A 9,347-nucleotide genomic window follows, 5' to 3' on the forward strand; every position below is an offset into this window, starting at 1 on the left:
CATACACACTCCCGAGGAGTAATTTCACCCAAAACACATCAATGCTGTAACCACGACAATTCTATTGAGTATCAAAAAATATTTTTAAACTACATTGAAAATACAATTATTATGCCGTGATAGGAAATGGATATCTTAACATTTAATTTATGCAATGTTGATGTCTTTGCCACTCAAAATGCATCATAGAAGTTGCATAACATTGTTTCTAAAAGATTCCTAAGTCTTCATAATCTCAAAAACTGCATACATGTTACAATTGGATATGTTGGACTTAAATGACTTAGTTTTCCAAAATAAACATTAAAAAAGTAGCTATCCTAGATTTTTTTTTCTAAAAAAGTATATATATTGTAATAAAAAAGCTTATAATGTAACTAGGGTGATTTTCCGAAGAAGGGAATGGCCTTTATTGCACTTCAATCTCAGAAAGTTTAGGTATCGATAAACATACACGCAACTTTTTGCGGTTATACCTATATATTTAGAATATATAAGTATGCATGTGTGTCTGTTCGCAAAATATATATTGACAGTCTTTTCGCACAGTCCCATGTTTAAAGTCAAATAAAGCTGACGTGAAGGTCGCCTGTGACCAGCCACCCCTTCTTTAGGTCCTTCACCTGATGAATTCTGTTAGGCTTACAATCATTCTTCCTTTGGTTTTTAGTTTTAGTTCATGTTAATACAGTTTCCTTTTGTCAGTTACTGCATGTTTTGATTTGCCCTTTTACATCACCATTTCTAGTTTTTGAGTAATTTAGATGATTTATTAGAAATCAGTGCATGCCTTCGAACACAATGTTTGATTAAACTCCATGACTGTTTATAATGAATCTCTTCTAATTTGATGCTAAATTGCATGAAGGTTTTACGGAAATGAGAAGCATTAGCCTGTGTGCCATAATGATTGACAATATTTTCACTGATTTCTCTTCAGCTATGTGTACGTGTGCTTTTATCCTCTCCTTAATCGTATTGCAATTTTTGAAATGTCATAGAATATGGCACATGAATTCTTATTTCTTTTAATTCCGATTAGAGATATGCAGTTGTGTACCCTGCCTCCTAATTTTTAACTGAAAAATTGTCCAGAGATTTTTCTGTGCTCTATACGAAAACCTTCCAGTGAGTTGCGAAGCAGGAGAGCCTTCCATGTACAGTAACTGCATATCTCTGAAGATAATCGAATATGTTTTAATTTTCCTGTGATTGCAAGAACTATAGCATATAAGCCCCACAAAATTGGCGTATAGGGTTTTGACTTAGCGCAACCCGTTAAAGATAGTGTCCGATTTATCTAGATAGGATGCATCGCATCTGCATGGCGTCTCGTTTCCTCATCTGCGCTCAGACTTTGAGAAGCTGCAGTGTTGATTCTAATTTTGGACTGCATACATAATTGTGAAATTGACTCATGTGCTACCACTGTAACTGTACGAAGACCTTGTACACTGAATCTCCATGCTAATTGATCTTGGCCTTACACAGACGGGTAGCCACAACTAAATATAAAAAGTGTCGTTGCCAAAAAGACTAAGATGTCGTACGGAAAGCAATATGCAGCATTGCCAAACCGCAGATGTTAAGCACATACCTTTTTCAGTTTGCTGGCACCTCTGCCTATATGCTTCAACGTGTACATTTTCTTTCTTTCTTTTGAAGGAGTTATGTTGTCTCGGAAAAAAGAGAGAGAGAGAAAACTCTCTTGGCTACATATTACTGTACAAGTAATCTTTATATCATGACCCTTAGTTGTAACCTCTAAGCTATTTTTTTTTAAATAGTAGCAATTATCAATTAAATAGCAATACAGATGATAAAAAACTGAAATACTCTTTGTAAACTTGACCTTCAATAGATTCATGACCCAAGTTATGGCTTTTACCTTTAGCAAACCTTCCCTTTTCTCTGAACCTGTCATCATAGCGTCAGTAGTTTTTGTTTCTCTTATCACAATTGTTGCACACCAGTCAGGTCTAACCTTCCATAGATGCACAAAACACTATCACCACTTTCTGTGGCTCCACTCAAGTTTGCTGCACGATTAAAAACAACCACTCATCTGCACAAAAAGGAATGTTAATCAGTGGAACTTTCTGAACATCGTCAAACCCAAGTCAACTATACCTTTCTTCTCATAGTACTTGTGTGTGTGTCTGTGCTTGTGGGCGCGTGGACAATTTATGTGTGTATGTATTAATATGCATACATGTTATATTTATATGTACCTGTCTATAATACATACTCATGTTGCATATATATATATATATATATATATATATATATATATATATATATATATATATATATATATATATGTGGTGAGTGTGTATAAAGTTTGCATGTATGTATGTGTGTATGCATATGTACATACATGTATGGAAGAATGTATGCATTTTTTTCTTGGGAAAAGACTTTGACAAAGGACATGTTCTTCTCTCTGTAAGACATCACGTTATCTCATTCTGTAAACCTGTACATATTGTCTTGAACCACTACAAGTTAAAATCTTTTCCCTCATCAAAAACGATAAAAAGAAAATTCTAAAACTTTTCTCACCTATGAAATCTTCTGAAGCCCGTGGAATTAGGTTGGTCAGAGCATTAGCCGAAAAGAAAGAAAGAAAGCAAGCTGAATAGATTAAGATTTGTGTGTCGCCAATTCCACGCGGCTTGTTTAACTCTAGCTCTGAATCCCTGTTGTCAATTGTTCCATCCTTCAGACTTCTTCCTGATCCTATGAAAACGGTCCTCATGTCATGTGGAAATAAGGTCCTTGATGATATCCTCATTCTTCACTTAACAGATACTGGCCTACAATTATACGTATATGAATGCAGGCATCATGCATATATGTATAATATATGTGTACATAATGTTGTGGTCTCTATTTTGAGAATGAGATGTGCCTCTTTTTTAAACTTTTTTGTTTTTAATTTTTTTTTTTTTTTTTTTACCTTTTTCAAGTTCTATTTTAGTCACATTTGGAATTTTTTCTTTCGTCTGGCATTTTGCTTAGGCCTTTGTAAACGTGAGCTTTTGCTAATGATTAGAATTTTACCTGGTTATTTTTTTTATAAAATGTTTTTTAAATACCAACATATTTTTGATATGGCATATATGGAATCACGTTTTACAATTTTTGACTAGTTGTGCTATAGAAATACATAGACACACGTCCTTGCAATTTCCAAGAACATACCAAAACACCAGTACAGACCTTCACATTCACGAAACATCACCTTGTTTGAAAGCAAATCTCACCTTATATTACAGGTGAGAATTTTTACTCTATTTTCTTAACTGTTGTGTACAATTCTCTGTTTCTTTTTACACTCATATACATTTTCTATGTTTTTACATTTTTCTATATTTCCATATTTCTATTTTTTCATAGAGAAGCAAACAGGGCTGGAAATGGAGTTCGCACTTCAAGGAGACTGTGGCATCTACCGAGTAAAAAATATTCACTGTTTTGCATCGTACAATTTCATTTTTTTTCACATATTTTACTTACTATTTGCTCGCTTATTTGTGTAACCTAGTTCATTCTTTATCCTGTTTTCGTATAAATGGTTTTCATCTGAATATAACGTTGAATTTCAAAATATTTTGCTCTTGATGTCGCGCATGCATAGATGTAATATTTCATAATCTATTGTTCCATCTTTTAAAGGCTTCATTTAGGCTTCTCATGATCGCAGTTGATATGTAGGTTCTTTCTTTTACGGTATTGGGTAATCACGAGACTAGAGTAGTTAATGTTCCATATTCTTCTGTTTTTTATGATATTATTTACTAGTCAGAATATTTTATTTACGTCATGTTCAGGTAGAATGTTTTCCATTGTTTGAATTTTTTTCATTTCTGTTTATGAAATATTGTATAGAGCTATAATTTTAAGATTTTAAGATAACGGGAAGGTAGATTACTGTTCAATCAGTTTGGAATTTTGAATACCGCATATTATGAAAAATCTCATCATATTCAAAACTCTTCTTCCGACGTTTAGAGTTGATTTTCTTATATAAACTCGTCAAACAAATCAGCACGCACTACTTCTGTCATTTTGCTCTTTTAACATTAAAGTGGTAAGTTTGTCTCTACTGGGGTGAGATATATTTCTTGAATGAAAGTTGATTATTGTGTAAACTTCTTTTTTTTTCTATACTCATAAATAATAATAATAAGAAATGTAACATGGCGCCACTAACAGCGACGTACACTCAATACAAGTATCCCTTGAAAATAAATTCACATTTTCTCTCTACACCGAGGTAGAAGAGCGAATTACCTCCAAGTTGGATATGGCCTATGTGAGTTGCAGCAGCTTTTTATATACATTTATATCGACATTGTCTTAAAAGCCAATTTCAGCGGAGAGTGGTATTCCATCAGCGTTTCTGTGACGTCAGCACGCAAACTTCATGTAGCTCACCCTAAGTTTGATTTCCTCTCGAAACAAAATGGTCATGTGAATAAAGCCAAAGGAAGTTCTGATGGAATATCATTCTCTTATATTTGTGTACTGTAGTTAAGTGGTTTGGTCTTCCCTCTGGCTTCATGGCATGGGACACTGTTGGAAAACAATAAACGACCTTTTATTTGCTCTGAAATAGTCGTGCGAACAGAGTTATTTGAGGGTTCCTTTTTGATCCTTTTTCTGTTGATGATTGACAAGAGGTATTTGGAAGATTCCTACGACTATTTCACTGTATGATGATCTCAAAGAAAGACAAAAGAGATTGAAGGTTTTTTTGTTCCAGTTTACCCTCTTACACGTTTCTTTTAGATCTTGGAATAACTTCCGCTTAAAAACAATGGAAACAAAATATTACAAAAATTGTGCTCAAGGCATGAATTAGGATTCTAGTAAAAGATCTCGTGGGATGTACCTGATAAGATAACAGAAAATTAATATTTTTCTATATACATAATAGTATCTGTACATTAGTGAATGCGTCAATTTTGATAATTATTTATACGTAAATATATAAGTGTACACGTAGGCATATATATATATATATATATATATATATATATATATATATATATATATATATATATATATATATATATATATATATATATATATATTATATATTTATATATATATATATATATATATATATATATATATATATATATATATATATATATATATATAATGAAAATTCACACGTGTATGTATAAGAACGTACAGGCATATATATAGCTATTTTGAAGGTAGATAGTTAGTTAGCAGACACAAATCAAATCAAATGACTAAATGACAATTCTAAATTTGGTGACCATTAAGTATTATAATCCCTAATCCAGCGGAAATTTTTGCCGAGTTCTGTTCGATAAATCCTTTTGGCATTTTGTAACTCTCAGAAAATCGTTGCACTGAAATAGAATTGTAAGAAAGACGAAGATGTACCCACTTCTATTTATGTTCAAAAGCTAGGTTTTCTTTGACGGTTTTGTAATGACAAGTATCAATATGTTTTCATCGGAAATGCACGAGCTTTTAGTATTCATTAAAAGAAGTAGTAATTGGGTAAACTTAATGTAATGTAGATGCTTTGCAACATTAACATGTAGTTTAATTGGAAGCTGAGGTAGACGTAATGATTCAGTATTTATAAAACCTAGATTAGAAGTAAACCTAAAGATAAAAGTAAAGCTTCTGTACAATAGTAATATAGCCACCTCCACTAAGAAAACCCTCTGCTCGTAGTAAGCATTCCTTTTGCGGGAATTTCTTTGTTCTTAAAATACAGGATAAGAAATGGGAACCACTTTTTTTTTTATTTTCTTTTTCCAGTGACAGATGTTGTTTATCCAGTGATGCTATGAAAATGGGTGACCCTGACTTAATTCCATTGACATTTATGTACATATGCAAAATTTATTATTTCCTCATTGGTGTTATGAAATAAAGAGAGACAACCCATTTGAACACTAATAATACTAAAAATAAACTTTTACGAAAAATTACATTATCATGGTTTCTTTAATTTTTTTTTTTTGTAAATTGGAACTGAAATGAAAACAAAATCAACTATTTAACATGCCACATTTCATTTAAAAGGGCATTTTCATAATGGAAGAAAGTAATCAAGTAAAAATAAAAATGTCTTTGAGAAGCAAGGGCAGTTAATGTGAGACTTGAGTTCATAATTTTCATGAATTGTAGTTTTAATATTTTCAGAATTCCTTTCACATTTTGAATCTTCACAAACCATTGGCGTATTTGAGGGAGCCTATATGTTCCTAATCTTGCCACTAAATTCCAAAGTGTTCTCCCTCTCTTGAACATAGGCTTTTCAAGGTACTTCTCATTTAGATGGTACGAGTTACCAACCAAATACCGTTACCACACGCAAGAGAGAAATTTATGTGTTGGTTTGTACTTAGCATCCAGGAGTCTTTGAACCTTTAGTGTATCTATAATTCTCGCGCAGAATCTTCTTTCCTACCGAAGATGACTTCAGGCTACATTTCCCATATATAAAATCCAGAACTAATAATTACAAAGGTAAACGAGCACATAACATTTACTCTGTTGGGTGTAACACACTTAAAAATTGTGTGTGGAGGATTTTGCAAGGGAAGTCTCCTTAAAAACCTATGCTCACGAGCAGAAATGAAATCATTAATTTCGCCTGCAACACTAACCGTGCATACCCTAAAACCATGCTAGTTTTGGAACACAAGAAATCTCTTTATAACATCATTATTTCAATATTTAAGCATTCGGGTATTTTGCATCTACAAGAGCAAACCACCACTCACGTACATTGAAATTCTGATATAAAGTCGCACATTATATGTCTTATGCATCCTCTCCAGGTATTTTTTCCGAGTCTAAATTGAAAACAGATAAGGGAAATGGCCGTTTTCACGAAGTTTGCATGTGGAGTCCATAGTCATTAGGAAAAATTATTTTTTTTTAGCCTAAGTGATGATGTGATCATTAATTAACTGGAAAAGTGGAAAGGTTGCATTAAAAAGAAAGTGTGAGACTGGAAACTCGGTTCCACATCCTGATATTATTATTATTATTATTATTATTATTATTATTATTATTATTATTATTATTATTATTATTATTATTATTATTATTATTATCCCAACTAGTTAGAAGGGGTTGGCTCAATGGGCAGCAACTTTTTTCTTGTAGATACATGCAGTTTATACAGAGTGTGAATTAAACCTAATTTTGCCCTAAATGAGTGGAATATCCTTTTAACATAACCTATAATAACTTTTTCTTATGCTGGGGAAGACTGATCAAATTTTTCAACGGTGATCCATTCTACCAAGACTACGATGATTGTGACATGAACAGTTGAAAAGTATTTATTCATACTATTTTTCATCGAAAAGATGGTTCCCCTGTAAAGCAGGGTGTCTCGAGGAAACCAAAGGGGCAGCTCTTCTTTTTACATTCACTTCCTCATTGTTCGTTCAGAGAGGAAATCCATGACAAGTTTTACATAGTCTTATACCCTTTCAAATTCTTGGTTCTTCTCTCTTGTGCACAGCTTCATCCTCTGAATGATAACTTTATCTTTTTAACATTTTTGATATTCACTTTGGCTTCATTCGGTTTCAGAAACTTTGACGACCTTTCTCTGAACATGTCTTTGCTTTATATTTCTTTTTATATGTACAACAACAACACATATTCAAACTCCAGAGAGTGCCACTTTTCTCTTCTGTTCATTTGAAGTAGCAGCATTGTGTATGGCCTGCATATAGCATACTATTGCAATTTTGAGATATGCTCTTCATGCAGAGCATCAGGATTGTTTTGTTTTATTACGAGTGTTATAAGTAAGTTCTACTTTCAATTAGGTCCACAGTTATTTACTCAGGGCTCTTTTGCCAAGTTAATGTCTGTGTTAGTAATGCCAAAGTAATAGTTTCCTTTTGTTGAGGAAACAGTCTTATATTTGCCTGATAGAATTATATATGTATTTATTTATTTATTTATTATTATTATTATTATTATTATTATTATTATTATTATTATTATTATTATTATTATCATCATCAAACTGTAACTGTTTTAAAGGCATATCCCTTTCCGTGGGACAGAGGTTGCAAAAGAGTAGTTTGATACTCATGATATATAGTATAATCAAGAGTTTTGCTCAAGAAAAAATACACACTGAAAAGATATGCAATATACAACTCGCAAAATAACAGGCTTTTGTCCTATACAGTAGGACAGGGTTCAATGAAGCAGGATTATACTGACTGCAGTAGAGATTAAGGGTCTTAATTATGTGCTGCCTATCACCTAATTATGTTTGTTGTTGATTGGATGGTGGTTTTTTACAACGCCTCTGAGTGACTAGTTTAGGGGAGCATTGTGATTGTGGGGCATGGATAGGACTGGTGATATTGTTATTACTATGTAAATTAGTGGCAGAAGAGATATTTTAACAGCCGAGGTAAAAAGAGTTTCTTATGTAACAGTGAGGGAAGGAATGCGTCTTAATATCAATTAGGAGACAGTGAACATATTCTCGGCTGTCGACAGCACAATAATATATGTCATAACCTCTCTGCTTTAGGACGAAATGTTAACCAATTTATATTGTGAAAATTTACACTTCGTGTTTCCTTCTGCAGTTTTTGAGTAAAAAAAAAAAAAAGGTAAAAAAAATCGACTCTTGATTAAGTTTATATCCCTGGATGAATCCCAGATCATCCCGAATATCGAGCGACTTTTGCTGAACCTCTGTTATGCATGAAAAGGGATCAAGTCAAAAGAGACAGAATTTTCACTGAAGTCGATATAATTTTCAATGAACAAGTTTGAAGGAGGGTCTTATTTCCAATTACACAATCACTGTATTATCATTATTATTATATAGTTCACTGTGTATGAGTCATTATACCTATAAGGAATATTCCCTATAACACCCCAATTATATGAACTGAAGGCCAAAGTAGAATGTTTTTGGGTTTTCACATAACATAAAAACAGATATCATAGGATTTCGAACGTACGCTACTGGTGCTCTAAATTAAACTGATAATTCGGAAAATATTTGACAGAAAAGGTCGTAAATTGAGCCAGCCCCTTTCCCCTTTCCAATATTAATGGATAATAAGTTATATATCATTTACACTACGGAAACCCTTTGCATAATATTGTTATAGGGTAATTATAACGTCTGCAATATGTGTTTATTAATCTTAGGATCAATTCTTCCTATTTCTTTAGCCTCACTTCTGTTAGAGTACTGTGCATCTGTGTACGACTGCTTATTGTTATTATTATAATTATTATTATTTAGCTTTAGGATCATGACCATTCTGGGAAAGGTTGGAACCTTAACTGGC

General features: G+C 32.7%; 1 protein-coding gene across 2 annotated transcripts in view; it reads left to right on the plus strand.

The window, feature by feature from the left end:
* The window catches only part of LOC136849036 (coiled-coil domain-containing protein AGAP005037-like), a 926,632-nt gene that overhangs the window by 814,707 nt on the left and 102,578 nt on the right, over window positions 1–9,347 (plus strand). The gene's annotated exons all lie outside the window — the stretch shown is intronic.

The sequence above is a fragment of the Macrobrachium rosenbergii genome, chromosome 20 (assembly GCF_040412425.1).
Source record: "Macrobrachium rosenbergii isolate ZJJX-2024 chromosome 20, ASM4041242v1, whole genome shotgun sequence".
Classification (NCBI taxonomy): Eukaryota; Metazoa; Arthropoda; class Malacostraca; order Decapoda; family Palaemonidae; genus Macrobrachium; species Macrobrachium rosenbergii.